The following is a 14,982-nucleotide window of genomic DNA, read 5'->3' as shown; positions in this document are numbered from 1 at the left end:
ATTTGTTATGAAAATGTTGTATATATATCATTTCTTATTTTTTTTTATATTGACAGTGAATTAATACCATTGTAAACAACCTATGCATTCTTGACTTGTAAACAGACCCACAACGTATGCACAATACAAACACCATGAATTACAATATTGGTTCACCGAAAGAATAACCAAATGGGCAAACAAATCAAAACCAGTAAAACTATCACGACCATAAAAACCCAACTATGCACAGTTAAAGCAACCCACAATATTTACGAACAAAACATGGATTTGCAAAACAATCATTGAACAAAATTAATCACAACAGTAAATTAAATTAAATATCCTAGAATCATGTCAAATAATTTCTCAAATGAAAATCACCAAACAAGATAGCATGAAGGAGGCTCTAAAATCACATGTAAAAAAAAAAAAAAAAAAAAAAAAAAAAACTAAATCAGTAGAAGAAAATGAAACATACTTCCAGCCATTTTTATTCAAATGATATGTAAAGCATGGAATTAGAAGAGATTCTTCTAGTCTATGACCTTCTCCTTAGAAATGGTTTTTATGGAGAACATGGGCTTTTTAACTAGGGATTCTTTCAATTTAACGTTAGTATTTTATTTATACTCTTCCCATTAAAGAGTATGCCTGTTCACCAAATATAAGTGTTTGTTCACAAAAGACTCCTAATAGGATGGATCTTTATCTATCACTCTTATCATCAAATAAATAATAAATCCAGATAAATAATAATTAAATACTAAAAATAAAATGAATATGGGCCACATTAAGTCTCCTGTTGGAGATAATTTTACAGTATTCACTTGTGATTGGTGCATTTGAATCTACTTTTTCTCTATATCTCGTGGTGGCCTCATGTGTAATTGAATAAGTGTTATAATCTAATTATAAGTTGACACCTAAGCACATTATGAAAATGAGTGTAGATTGAGTATCTATAGCCTATTGGTGGACTGGTAAGTGAAAGGCTTCTAATAGTTGGAACTATTAAACAAGTTTTAGATGCAGGTTTGACACAGTGGGGTTCAAGTTAGATCAGGTTGGGATTAAAACAAATCGTCCTAAATAAATTGCAAAACCTATGACCCTTACTTGGTTTTTTAAGGGTTGGGTCAACTTGGTATGACTCATATTTTTTTTTTTTTTACTAACCAAAAAATATTAAAAATTTTAAAAAATAACTTGATCATATATATATATATATATATATATATTTTTTTTTTCTATACAAATAAATGAACAAAAAACTCAAAAATAAATGTTAAATACACATTAATTATTAAGTTTACATTGTCCAATGTTCAATAAATGGAAGCCTTCAAGTCTTGGCCTTGTGAATAAAGAATTTGTAAGTGCTTATGAGAAGAAAAGGACTTAGAAAGAAATGAAATAAAGAAAAGAGTAAGAAGTAAAATTGTAAAGAACTTATATGAGTGCTCTATGTATCAAGATTTGGGTATTTTGGTTAGTGGTACCTTGTTTTCTCAACCCAAAAAAAAAAAAAAAAAAAAAAACAAAAGAAAACAAAAAAACAAAAAAACAAAAAACACAAACAAAAAAACAGAAGAAAAAAAAAGTTTGGTGGTAACTTGTCAATTAGTTTAAATGATAAAATCTTTTCTTATCGAATAAAAAACTGTGATTAAATCTTGCCAACACTAAAAAGAAACCAATTGATATTATGGCGTAAAAAAAAATTATCATAATATGCCACAAAGATTTCGAATCCTATAAAATCTATTAGAAAAATGATATATATATATATTGTGGTTACACGATTTTCCTGGCCCAACTCGTGTTGATTAGGCCCTGGCCCAAAGCGCAACCCACAATAATTATTTGTAGAGGATGGGTCAAAGAACTTGGCCTCAGTGAACTTGTTCGGTCTTATGCATGGGCAGTATGGTTTGCAAAAGGAAAATAGAAAAACACCAGAATGGATCTTTCTCAAGTCTGATTTTATTTCTTTTTTGTTTCTGATACAGTTCTCTCGTCCCCTTCTTTGAGGGACTCCACTACATTATATATTTTTCTTCTTTTCATCCCAGCCTTACACTTGTTAATCATCCAAGCATCCACTCAAGCACCTGTCCCATCAGACGCCCTCATCAGACCCTTTGTGAGTTGCAGAGGCCAAGGCGGTACTGTTCAGGAGTCTTTTCCTCATTAATGCGGCCAAGAGGGTGGTTGGGGCGCAATTAATGTGGTGGTAGCCTTCCGTGAGATATTTTGGACTTAATTCATTTTATATGTTGGGAAGGTGAGCTGAAATGGCTGAGCAGAGTTTCTCGTCTGGGCTTCGTGATGTCCGAGGAGGAATTACTTCTCGGACGGGTTTCCTTCGAGCTGCTGGGATTGGGTAATGCTACATACGAGGCTTTTCCTCGGATAGGACGCTCCTCGGACGGGCCTGAGTTTGGAATAGCCCATCATTTTTGGGCCGGCCCCCACAATAGCCCCTCAAAACTCCGGTTTTTACCTCCCTCCGAGGGGAAAGGCGGGGTTTTGATGTTTGTGAGTGGAGGGAAATAAGGAGATCGTGGGGCGCGCGTGCGGACCGTTACTTTTGACGCGCTACAATTTACGAGACGTGGCCATTAACTTCTGGAGGCGTTATGTTCCCTTCATCCAACGGCTTGGCGTGGATCGAACGGCCATCGTTTCTTCCCGTATTTCTAGGCGGGGATGATCTTTTCTCTCTCCTCCCGGCTATATAAGACGCCAGAGGGGTTCAGTTCCTTCTTTCATCTGCATTTCGCAAACCTCAAAAGACTCCAGAGAACTCCATCGAATCCCAGAGATATACGAACACTTGCGTCCGTTATGCCGCCGTAGCCGTTCTTGTGAAGCGCTTCGTCCAAGAGAGATTCCCAGGCGTCCCCTTGAGCGTTTTGTGAAGGTACCAGTACATTTCGCCTTTCTCTCCGTTTCAATTCCCTCCTCGGACTCTACTTTTCTTTTCAGTCTTTACTTTCATTTCCTCCGTTCAGTTCAGATGGGTAGATTCGAAAAATTAGTAAAAACTCCTGCCGCTATGGAAGCCTTTAGGGCTAAATACCACATTCCCCCGAGGGTTGGGCTGCGGCACTGTCCTCTTGAAGGAATATTGACCGATAGAGTTGAGGGAGAAGTCGTTATCCCCATGATTGCTTTCATAGAGGGAGGGATGACACTTCCCATGCACAGGATCACAAGGGAATACATGTTCAACCATAGGTTGACGCCGTATCAGTGTGCCCCAAATATGTTCAAGATACTAGGCTGTGTAGATGTCTTAAACGAGCGGATGAATCTAGGCCTCACTTGGCACGATGTGGCTTATTTGTACGAATGCCACCGCCTCGGGGATGATGGGTATTATCTTAAATCCCGGAACGAGGACGTTAGGTTGATCTCTTGTCTTCCAGTTTCCAATAAGACCGTGAAGAATGACTTCCTCATTGCTTCTGGGGAGTGGTTCGACGGTATTCACTGTCCAACTCGGGCAGGAAACCCAGGTGCGGCGCTTTTAGGATTGATCCTTTTTGGGGAAAGGATTTAGTGTTGAGGGGTTATTTTTTCTGGCTTTCTTTGTAATTGGAAAATTTCATGATCTGACCTCACTTTTCTTGGTTTGTTTGCAGACAAAAGTCACGTTGCTCCTCGGATAAGGCTTGTGAACGTGCCAGCGCTGAACTATCTTCTCAAGTCGGAGATTTACGTTACCGGGGACGGACAGTTGCGTGCGGCCCATCTGGTTTTGGGCTATCAACCTCTGAGCAGCGCTTTCCAGGCAATCGGTCACGCTATAAGGGCTGGCAGTCCGAGGTTGGCTAGGATTGACGTGTCCCAAAACGGGTTCCTAGCTCCACACGATTTGCCACCAGTAGTGCTGCCTGGGGTCAGGAATCCTTACTTAGCGGAGCAGCTTCCTCCGGTAAATGAGCATGGCGCGGCTGCTCTGATTGAAGAAGAAACTGAATCTTCCCGTCTTTCTCTTGAGGAAGAAATAGACGAGTTTTACTTCGAGGAGGAAATTCAGCAAAATCCTTTAGGGGAGTCTTCCAATCCTGAAGCCGAGCAGGACCGACATTCCGCAGTTGGTGTTCCCTCAATCGTTATCTGCTCGGACAATACCTCGGACGAAGAGGCTGAGCCCATGGCAGGAAAAGGGAAGTCCTTGAAGGAGTTGATGTCCTCCAGGGGGAAAGGTCAGTCACCAAAGGGTCAATCTTCGAAGAGGCCAACTCCATCACAGGAAAGGTCAGTCACCAAAGGGTCAATCTTCGAAGAGGCCAACTCCATCACAGGCCAAGACCCTTCCCCCGGTGGTCCCCCAAGGTGTCTCGGACCCTGGCCTTAAGGTTAATCCGGACCTGAAGAAGAAGAGGCCGGTGGACACGCCTGAGGAAGGCGAGGTGGCTGTCCAGCCGACCAAGCAGCAGAAAACCACACGGGCGCCAAGGAGCAGAAGGGGCACCTTCTCGGACAGCAGGGATGAGGGGAATCTTGCTGAAGTGCGCACTTCCCCTCGTCCATGGGACCCAAAGTTGGAGCTGGATGGGCTCGCCATTCCTTACACTGCTTCGGTCCGAGAGTATAATCGTGGCCGGGCAGGGTACGTGGCGGAGGCCTTAGAGCAGCCCCTACTTCTTCCTCGGGACATGGAGGCCTACAGGCGGTGCACTCAGTCCGAGCTCTTCCTATCCCTTAAAAGGGATCTCGCGCTGGTAAGTAATCCTTTTACTGTTTTGTCCATTTACTTGCTCCTGTTAGATTATATATTTTTCTTTTAAGGACACTCTCGTTTTGTCTGCAAATTACCCAACAGGTGTTCGTGGCTGATGAGTTTTGCCGCGATAGCCGAAGTAGGGCTGAGGCTGAGACCCAGGCTCGGGCAGAGATGGAGAAAGCCTTGGGGTCTCTCAAGCACGAGCACCTTAAACTCACGGACGACTTCAAGGTGTCGGAGAACCGGCGCAAGAGTGCAGAGGCTGGTTTAAAGAGTGCTGAGACCCAGGCGGAGGACCAGCGCAAAGAGCTGTACACGACGCAGCTCGATCTCACCACCGAGAGGCAGGTAGTGCGGGATCTCAGGACTGCCCTGCAAAAGGTAGAGGATGAGCTGAGGCTAGTAAAGGAGGAGGCCCAGCTGATCCGAGAGGCCACAGAGGCTGAGAAGAATGCTGCTCACCAGCTCGGGGCTGAAGAGACGGAGGCCAGGCTGTCTGAGGAGATTCCTGAGGTATGCAGAGAGTACTGCGACATTTCATGGGCTCATGCTCTCGACGTTACAGGAGTTCCTGCGGATTCGGCCCTAAGACTGCCCGAGAGCATCTTCTATCCTCCGGAGATCCGAGCTAACCCTGATGAAGCCCAGGTCGCTTCGGAGCAAGACCTGGCGGTGCCTGATGCCGTCCTTGTGCCTGATGTGGCTAAGGATCCTGCCACAGACTCTACCATTGAGGTTCCTCCTCCTCAGCCCGAGCAGAAAGAAGATTTTCCCGCTAAGGCTTAGCCCCCCCTTTTTTTTTTTTTTTTTTTAAGGAGAGTTGTCTTGTTTTTTCATTCTTTTGTAAGGACCTCTCTTTTTAATGTACTCGGAATATTAATATAAAATGTTCGTTTTGCTTACTAAGAATGTATGTCAATAGCGTTCTTTTTTAAACATTTGCAACGAGGTAGATACAGGCAAACGGTCAAAATGAAAATGGGTTTTTGGGTTGCTCATTTGAGGGTCGCGATGGTGCTAGACTGTGCGCATGTATTAAAAGTGATTTCCTTTAAGTAATAATCTCCCAATCTATCACAAGTAATAATCTCCCCAAAAGTCTGTGGTCCGAGGAGCCAGGCAGGACTTAGGTTCTGCTTAAAACTATGACTTGTCATGAGTAATAATTTCCCCTAGAGTCTGTGGTCCGAGGAGCCATGCAGGACTTAGGTTCTGTTTAAAACTATGAGCTGTCATGAGTAATAACTTCCCCAAAAGTCTGTGGTCCGAGGAGCCATGCAGGACTTTGGTTTTGTTTAAAACTTATAAATAGTTGGCTTAAGTAACAATTTCCCCCCAAGTCTGTGGTCCGAGGAGCCATGCATGACTTGGGTTCTGTTTAAAACTTATAAATAATTGTAATGTAGACTGGCAAGCGGCAAATAGTCATGAAAGAGAACGTATGCTAAGCCATTCTTATTAATAATAATACCTCCTGAGGTTATTTACATTCCATGGTCGAGGTACAGCTTTTTCATCCAAATCTTCTAGGTAGTAGGCGCCTATTCCGGCCACGGATGTGACACGGTATGGTCCCTCCCAATTGGGCCCCAACTTGCCCCAAGAAGGGTTCTTTGCGCTGCCAAGAATCTTCCTCATCACGAGATCACCTGGACCCAGAGGCCGCAGTTTGACGTTAGCATCATACCCTTGTCTTAGCTTCTGGTGATAATAGGCCATGTGAATCGTGGCCTTCTCCCTCCTTTCCTTGGCTAGGTCCAGGCTTCTTCCTAGCAACTCATCGTTATCGCTTGGGGTAAACGAGCTAGACCTCAACGTGGGGAAATTGTTCTCGATCGGAAGCACAGCCTCGGCCCCGTAAGTCATTGAGAAGGGGGTCTCACCGGTTGAACGCCGCGGCGTTGTCCGATAGGTCCATAAGACGTGCGGTAGTTCTTCTACCCATCTCCCCTTTGACTCATCCAATCTTTTCTTCAATCCGTTCACTATGACTTTGTTTACGGCCTCGACTTGCCCATTTCCTTGGGGGTATGCGGGGGTGGAATATCGATTAATGATCCCAAACTCACGGCAATACTCCCTAAAATTCTTGCTGTCAAACTGAAGACCATTGTCGGAAATGAGTGTTTTCGGAGTTCCAAAGCGGGTGATAATGTTCTTCCAGATGAATTTCTGGGCGTCCACGTCCCTGATGTTGGCCAAAGGCTCAGCCTCCACCCATTTAGTGAAGTAATCGGTTCCGACTATTATGTATCGCTTGTTCCCCGCAGCCTTGGGGAAAGGTCCGACAATATCAAGACCCCATTGCGCGAACGGCCATGGACTGGAGAGTGGGTTGAGAACCCCTCCGGGTTGGTGGATATTTGGGGCGAATCTTTGGCACTGATCGCACTTCTTAACGTATTCCTGGGCTTGTCTCTGCATGTTCGGCCACCAGTATCCTTGGGTGAGTGCCCTGTGCGCCAGCGATCTTCCTCCGGTGTGACTTCCACATACTCCCTCATGCAACTCTTCAAGAAGAGACTCGGACTCTTCTGGATGTACGCAGAGCAGGTACGGTCCAGAGTAGGAGCGCCGATAAAGTTTGTGGTCCTCTGATAGCCAAAAACGAGGAGCATTTCTACGTATCTTCTCGGCTTCTAGTCTTTCTTCCGGTAGGATCTCATCTTGGAGGAAATTCCTTAGGGGGTCCATCCAACTGGGGCTCTGTCTTATCTGATGGACTTGGGTCGGGTTTCCACTGATGGGACTGGTCTTAACTAGATCTTCGACTAGGATCACTCGTGGCAAATTACGTGCCGAGGACGTGGCAAGAGTGGCCAGCGAGTCTGCATGAGTGTTTACGCTCCTGGAGATGTGCGTTAAACTGAAGGATTCAAAGCTCTCCTGTAGCCGTTTGACTTGTCCCAGATACTCTTGCATCCTAGTATCTCGAGCTTCCAGCTCTCCCATCACTTGTCCGACCATTAATCTGGAGTCCGAGAAGGCTTCTATTACTCTTCCACCCAACCTTTGAACCATTGTCATTCCTTGAAGTAAGGCTTCGTATTCGGCTTCATTGTTCGTAGCCGAGAATCCGAGTCTTAATGACTTTTCAATGACAGCGCCGTTTGGCGATATTAAAACTATCCCAACTCCTGATCCTCTCTGGTTGGCCGCACCATCCACGTAGACCTTCCAATGCATGGTTTCCCCGGCCGAAATCGCGCCAACCAGTTTTCCGCACAGGTCTTTCTTCTCGGTCATCGTTTCTATAGAGGGCTCAGCGAACTCTGCTACCAAGTCCGCGAGGACCTGTCATTTGACGGAGGGTCTGGGCATATATTTAATATCAAAAGCCCCCAGAAGAGCACTCCACATGGCGATCCTTCCTGTGTAGTCAGCACTTCGAAGCACGGCTCGAAGTGGAAGCTGAGTCAGGACGATGACCGTGTGCGCCTGAAAGTAATGAGGAAGCTTCCGGGTTGCATGCACTATCGCCAAAATTGCCTTCTCTAAGGGTAGGTATCGCACCTCGGCTTCATGTAGTGACTTGCTCACATAGTACACCGGTCGCTGCACCCCATTATCATCCCGTATTAATACCAGGCTTACGGCGTGGGGAGCTACGGCGATGTAGGCAAACAGCACCTCGTCTGCCTCCGGACTGGACATGATGGGTGGTCGGGACAGGTAGTCCTTAAGCTGCTGGAAAGCCTGAATGCAATCCTCCGACCATTTAAACTCTTTCCACTTGTTTATCAGGAGGTAAAAAGGCCGACATCGATCCGCCGATCGTGATATGAACCTACTTAATGCCACAATCATGCCAGTGAGCTTCTGCACTTCCTTCGGGTTCCGAGGAGTCTGTAGACTGTTAATGGCTTTGATTTGGTCAGGACTTACTTCTATTCCTCTATGGGTGACCATGTACCCTAGGAATTTCCCAGACCCGACCCCGAATGAACATTTGGAGGCATTCAGCCGCAACCGGTGCTCCCTTAAGATAGCGAAGACTGTTCCAAGGTCTTGCACGTGCTCGGACACCCTTTTACTCTTCATAACCATATCGTCTATATACACCTCAATGATCTTGCCCAATTGCGGCTCGAACATCCGAGTCATCATCCTTTGGTAGGTTGAGCCCGCGTTCTTTAGCCCGAATGGCATCACCTTATAATGATAATTTCCGATGGGCGTCATGAAAGCCGTTTTCTCTTGGTCCTCTAGCGCAAAGGGTATCTGATGATAGCCCTGGAAGGCGTCCAGGAAGCTCATTCGAGGGTGTCCCACGGTTGCATCCACCAATCGATCAATTTTGGGTAGGGGGAATGGGTCCTTGGGGCACGCCTTGTTCAGGTCCGTGAAGTCCACGCAGACCCTCCACTTCCCCGTCTTTTTCCTTACCACCACTGTGTTTGCCAACCATTCGGGATAAAAGACCTCTTTGATAGCCCCTGCCCTTTTTAATTTTGCCACCTCGTCTCTCACGGCACTAGCGTGCTCCTTTGAAGGGCGTCGGGGTGGCTGCTTCCTCGGAGTGGAGGAGGGGTTGACGTTCAAGTGGTGACAAATAAGGCTGGGATCGACTCCCGGGGCATCGTAGGCGTCCCAAGCGAATACATCGACGTTTTCTCTGAGAAATCTGACCAGTTCCTCCTTTTCTTGAGAGGGCAATTCAGAGCCGACCTGAAAGAACTTTTCCGGGTCATCGTTGACAGCAATCTTATCTAGGCCTTCACACCTTATCTCCTCGGCCAGCCCCTCGTCTTGCTTTGCCGAGGAGGTTGGTTGCTATAAGCTCTTTGGGGCCGAGGTCTCGACTAAGGGCCGATGTAAAATGGCGGCCACCACACACTTCCTCGCCACGGCCTGATCTCCTCGGATCTCTTCCACTCGTCCTCTGGATGGGTATTTCACTTTCTGGTGAACTGTGGAGGTCACGGCCTCTAGGTTGTGGATCCATGGCCTTGCGACTATCGCGGTGTAGGGTGAATAAGCTTCGACCACGATGAAATTCACCTCCACCACTTCCGCCCCAGTCTGTATGGGCAGTCGGATTTGCCCCTTTGGCGTTACAAGCTTCCCCTCGAAGCTGAGGAGGGGGGAGTCATAAGCTGTCAAGTCTTCTGGCTTCAGATTCAGCCCCTTGTATAGGTCGGGGTACATTATCTCCACCGCACTTCCAAAGTCTACTAATACCCTTTTCACATCGAAACCCCCAATCCGCAAGGTGACCACCAAGGCGTCATCGTGAGGTTGAATTGTTCCTCCCTTATCCTCATCCGAGAATCCCAGTATCAAAGAGCTTCCCTTTTTTATCCTTTTGGGTTCCCTTTGTCTGCCCTCGGAGGGAAGGTGGTCCACGGCCAATACCCTGGGGATGGGTGGCCCAGTTCTTCCTGGTGCAGCGAGGATGACATGTATCGTCCCGGTGGGGGGTCTTAAAGACACGTCCCTTCGAGGCTCTTGTGTCGCTTGGCCGGGATGGCCGCTCGATGGGTGCAGCAGGTGACGTAGCTTTCCTTCTCGGACCAATTGATCCAGGTGATTCCACAAATTCCTGCAGTCCTCAGTAGTATGCCCGTGGTCCTGATGATATTGGCAATACAAGTTCTGATTACGATTGGTAGGGTTTCCAGCCATCTTCCCCGGCCATCTGAAATAGGGTTCATCCCTTACTTTCTCCAGTACTTGTTGTACCGGCTCTCTGAATACAGCATTCACTGTTTGCGGGGTGCTCTGCCCAGCCTGTCGCGGAAAATCTCTCCTCGGCTGACCAGGATTGTGACGTTCCATTCTGAAATCATTTGCTTTAAAGGGGATGACCTTCTCCTTGCCCTTCCCTTGCAGCTGATCCTCCTCCACTCTTTTGTACTTGTCGATCCTATCCATCAGCTGTTGGACGTCAGTAGCTGGTTTCCCGGTGAGGGATTTCCTTAAGCCATGCCCGGTGGGGAGGCCGCTTGTGAACGTGCTGATAGCAACGTTATCATGGTTGTCATCTAAATCGTTATACACCTCCCAATACCTATCCGAGTACGCTTTCAGGGTTTCTCCTTCGTGCATGGATAAGGACAGCAGCAAACTGAGAGGTCGAGGGACTCTGGTGTTTGTAATGAAACGGGAGCAAAAAGCTTGAGTGAGCTGCTTGTAGGAGCCTACGGAGTTTGTCTTCAGGCTGTTGAACCATCTCATTGCCATCGATCCCAAGCTAGAGGGGAAGATTTTGCACATCAGGGCCTCGTTTTGCGAGTAAATTGCCATCTTTTGATTAAACTGACTCACGTGCTCCACCGGGTCTGCTTTGCCGTGATAAATGGCGAACGCCGGTTGGTTGAAGCGTCTTGGCATCTTAGCCCCTTCGATTCTATTCGTGAAGGGTGATCTTGAAACCTGATCCAACGCCTTCTTCATGGCGTCGCTCCCCAAACCTTTGCTGGACGGGCGCTCATACTTTCGTACAAGGCGTGGTTCCTTTTCGTAAGAAAAGGTTTCGCTTGGGGGGGTCCTTGACCTTCGTCTGTAACTCACGTCTTCCGGATTAGAAGACTCGCCTGAGTCAGAGGGAGATCGTCTTCGCTGCGCACGTCGTAACTTCCTTTTTAGGTTATCTATCTCTCGCTGCATGGCCTGGTGACTATTTCGCCTCTGAGACACGTGACTTCCTATCTGAGTGTGACTCTGGCTCGTCCGGGTGGTATGCACACTCCCCTCACGATTCCCCCTCCCGCCTGGGTTGGTTGGGTTATTTTGCCTCTGGGACTCGGCAGGTCGTGTTCGTTGGGAGTTAGCTTGGTGAGGATCGTCCTGGTGTGGATCTAGTTCTTCCATGCTCGACTGTTGCACTAGCTGATGCCCTAGCTCTTCCCACAGACGGCGCCAATTGTGGTTACACGATTTTCCTGGCCCAACTCGTGTTGATTAGGCCTGGCCCAAAGCGCAACCCAAAATAATTATTTGTAGAGGATGGGTCAAAGAACTTGGCCTCAGTGAACTTGTTCGGTCTTATGCATGGGCAGTATGGTTTGCAAAAGGAAAATAGAAAAACACCAGAATGGATCTTTCTCAAGTCTGATTTTATTTCTTTTTTGTTTCTGATACAGTTCTCTCGTCCCCTTCTTTGAGGGACTCCACTACATTATATATTTTTCTTCTTTTCATCCCAGCCTTACACCTGTTAATCATCCAAGCATCCACTCGAGCACCTGTCCCATCAGACGCCCTCATCAGACCCTTTGTGAGTTGCAGAGGCCAAGGCGGTACTGTTCAGGAGTCTTTTCCTCATTAATGCGGCCAAGAGAGTGGTTGGGGCGCAATTAATGTGGTGGTAACCTTCCGTGAGATATTTTGGACTTAATTCATTTTATATGTTGGGAAGGTGAGCTGAAATGGCTGAGCAGAGTTTCTCGTCTGGGCTTCGTGATGTCCGAGGAGGAATTACTTCTCGGACGGGTTTCCTTCGAGCTGCTGGGATTGGGTAATGCTGCATACGAGGCTTTTCCTCGGATAGGACGCTCCTCGGACGGGCCTGAGTTTGGAATAGCCCATCATTTTTGGGCCGGCCCCCACATATATATATATATATATATATATAAACCTCTTTTTCTATATTATAGTTGAAACAATAATGTTATAATCGTTAAAATTTTTACTGAAATTGTAGGTTTTAGTTAATTTAATTAGTAAAGTCTCTTATTGTTAAATAAAAGATCTGAGATTTAAATTTTGTTTACACTAAAAATTGATTAGTGTTTTAGCTTAAAGATAAAGAGTAATTATCATAGAACAAACATTATAGATTGAAATTCTATCACATCTATCGATGACAAAAAATTTCACCGAACTTTTACACAACCTCTCACATACACTTGCCATAAAATCATATTTCATATAAAAGCTTTTTTCAAAAAAGTATCAGAGCATTGTTTTGCACACTCATTGTAATTTCAACGTTACATATATAGCTAAAATACTCAAGTTAATTAGCCCATTTGTATATGACCACAAATCCATGTGTAATTTTTTTTTTCTTAAATGGATGATCTGCGGAGTTCCCTCTTTCCTTAGGTCATTCTCTTATGTCAAGAAATAACATATGAAATGAATAATGTTATGGACACAATCATTTTCAAAACAAATTTCATACTTGCTTAATTGGTAAGTTGTTATTGATTTTTATATAGGCCCACTGCTGATACTACTTTGTTATTCACCATTAATAACTTGCCACCTCAGATAGTTGTGAAATTTATTGTCAATTTTGGTGTGCCTCTAGGCTTATTGATATAAAATTCTATGATTGAGAGAATTTTTTGGAAAACAAAAATAAAATTGAAGTCATTATCATATCAAAAATGGGAAAATAAATTTAATTTCTTACAAAAAGATGCACCTTTTTTAAGGAGTCTGGTTGATTTTTTTTTTTTTTTTTTTAGTTTTTTGTCTTAAGTTAAAAAAAAATAACAAAATGATATTTTTTAAAAATAAATTAGCTTCTAACTTTTTGTTATATATTTGACAATTAATATGATAGATATAAAAAAAATTATAAATTTTGTATTATATTTAGCGAATAAGTTATTGGAAATTACCTTTCTCAAAAAAAAGCTATCAAAAATTACAGTATCCCCAAACGAACGCTACAGGACCAAAGAAGTGTGAATCCTTTTAAGTTTTTATGTACGGAGATCTTATTAATTATCGACGTTGTTCTGTCTCGAATAAAAGTCTCTGTATTATTAATAACTGTACCCTTTGAAAATGAAAGATGGAGATATATCACCAGCAAAGATAGTCATAAATCGTGGATTGCATTGTCTAAATATAAGATTCTTAATTTTAGGAGATTAACAAGTTGGGTCATGCAAAACAAAAAAAAAAGGTGGATGTGGAGGCAAAGCATTGTCTAAATGTAAAGCAAGGAAACGTCAATGAATGCTCTACGGACATTAGTTTAGCATAAATTTTTTATGTGTAAAAAAAAATTAATTAATTTTTTTGACGGTTTTTTACCTTTCTCATAAAAATAGTGTCAAAATTTTCGTAATTGATTTATTAACAATTGTCCTAAAAACACCCGTTAGTAGGATTAAAAAAAAAAAAAAAAAAGGCCTGAAGAAAGAAGAAGGAACGTACTTGAGATTTGAGTAATGATCTTTAAAGAGCATTAATTTTGATTTCTTATATCCGAGAATCAAATTAAAGATAGGCTATCAAGACAAGTCATCCCCATTTCTGTGCCCTTTGCCAAAGGACTATGTTCAAATATTACACCACCTTCTTTTCCAAGTCTTCATCCAACAACTCATATCTAATAAGTTGTGCTCAATAACTTCATCTTAAAAAAAGAATAGAAATATCATAGAATTTAAACTCCCAAGTAAAAGCCAAAGGTGAGTCCCACATTAAGGTTGAAAATTGAAATGCATTTATTTTTTCTCTTTCTTTCTTGATAGAGCAATCAAATTTCTAAAAACCCACGCAGTTCACATTCACCCATTAATCATTTTAGATAATGCTCAATATTGTATGAGCTGTAGTTAGCTTAGTTGACAAAATCTTTTGTCATTAAATAAGAGATTTGTGTTTGTATTTCATCTTTAAAAAAAAAAAAATTCTTTGTATCTTGGTCTAATGGCAAAAAACAATCATTATACAACAAATTTCATAAGTATTAATTAAAGTGACTAAAGTACATTTTTGGCCCATAAAATTTGGGGTTATTTTTATTTTGCCCCTTTATGTTTCAAAATTTTTAATGAAAATAAAACATTTAAAATTTAAATGGCCAAATAGAAAACTAAATCAACCAAAAATAAAATTTTGAAACATAAGGGTCAATATGAAAACAGAATCAAATATAAAGGGTATCAAAATAAAAATTTAAAACGTAAGAGCCAAAATAAAAACAATCTCAAATTTTAAGGGTAAAAAATGTACTTCAATATTTTAAATTCTATCGCATCTAAAACACACACACAATTATACACCACTTATTCCTTTTTAATTTTCTTTTTATCCCATATTGTATATCATATGCATAGTTGTCAGTATTGTATGATACACGATATGTATCGTATCATGTACAAAAAGTTTCTTATCGTAAGGGTGTATCGTAAGTACTCATAAATCATCTAATACATATATAGATGCGTATATGAATCGTATCGTATTAATGAATCGTATGTATCATACGATACATAGAAATGTGGGTTTAAAATGAGTTTTTTTTTTTTGGTTAAAATTTTGGTTTTATTTGATTTAAATAAGTTGTTAGGCTTTTT

This window comes from Quercus robur, chromosome 7 (genome assembly GCF_932294415.1).
Source record: "Quercus robur chromosome 7, dhQueRobu3.1, whole genome shotgun sequence".
Classification (NCBI taxonomy): domain Eukaryota; kingdom Viridiplantae; phylum Streptophyta; class Magnoliopsida; order Fagales; family Fagaceae; genus Quercus; species Quercus robur.
Note: the sequence above shows the minus strand (reverse complement) of the source record.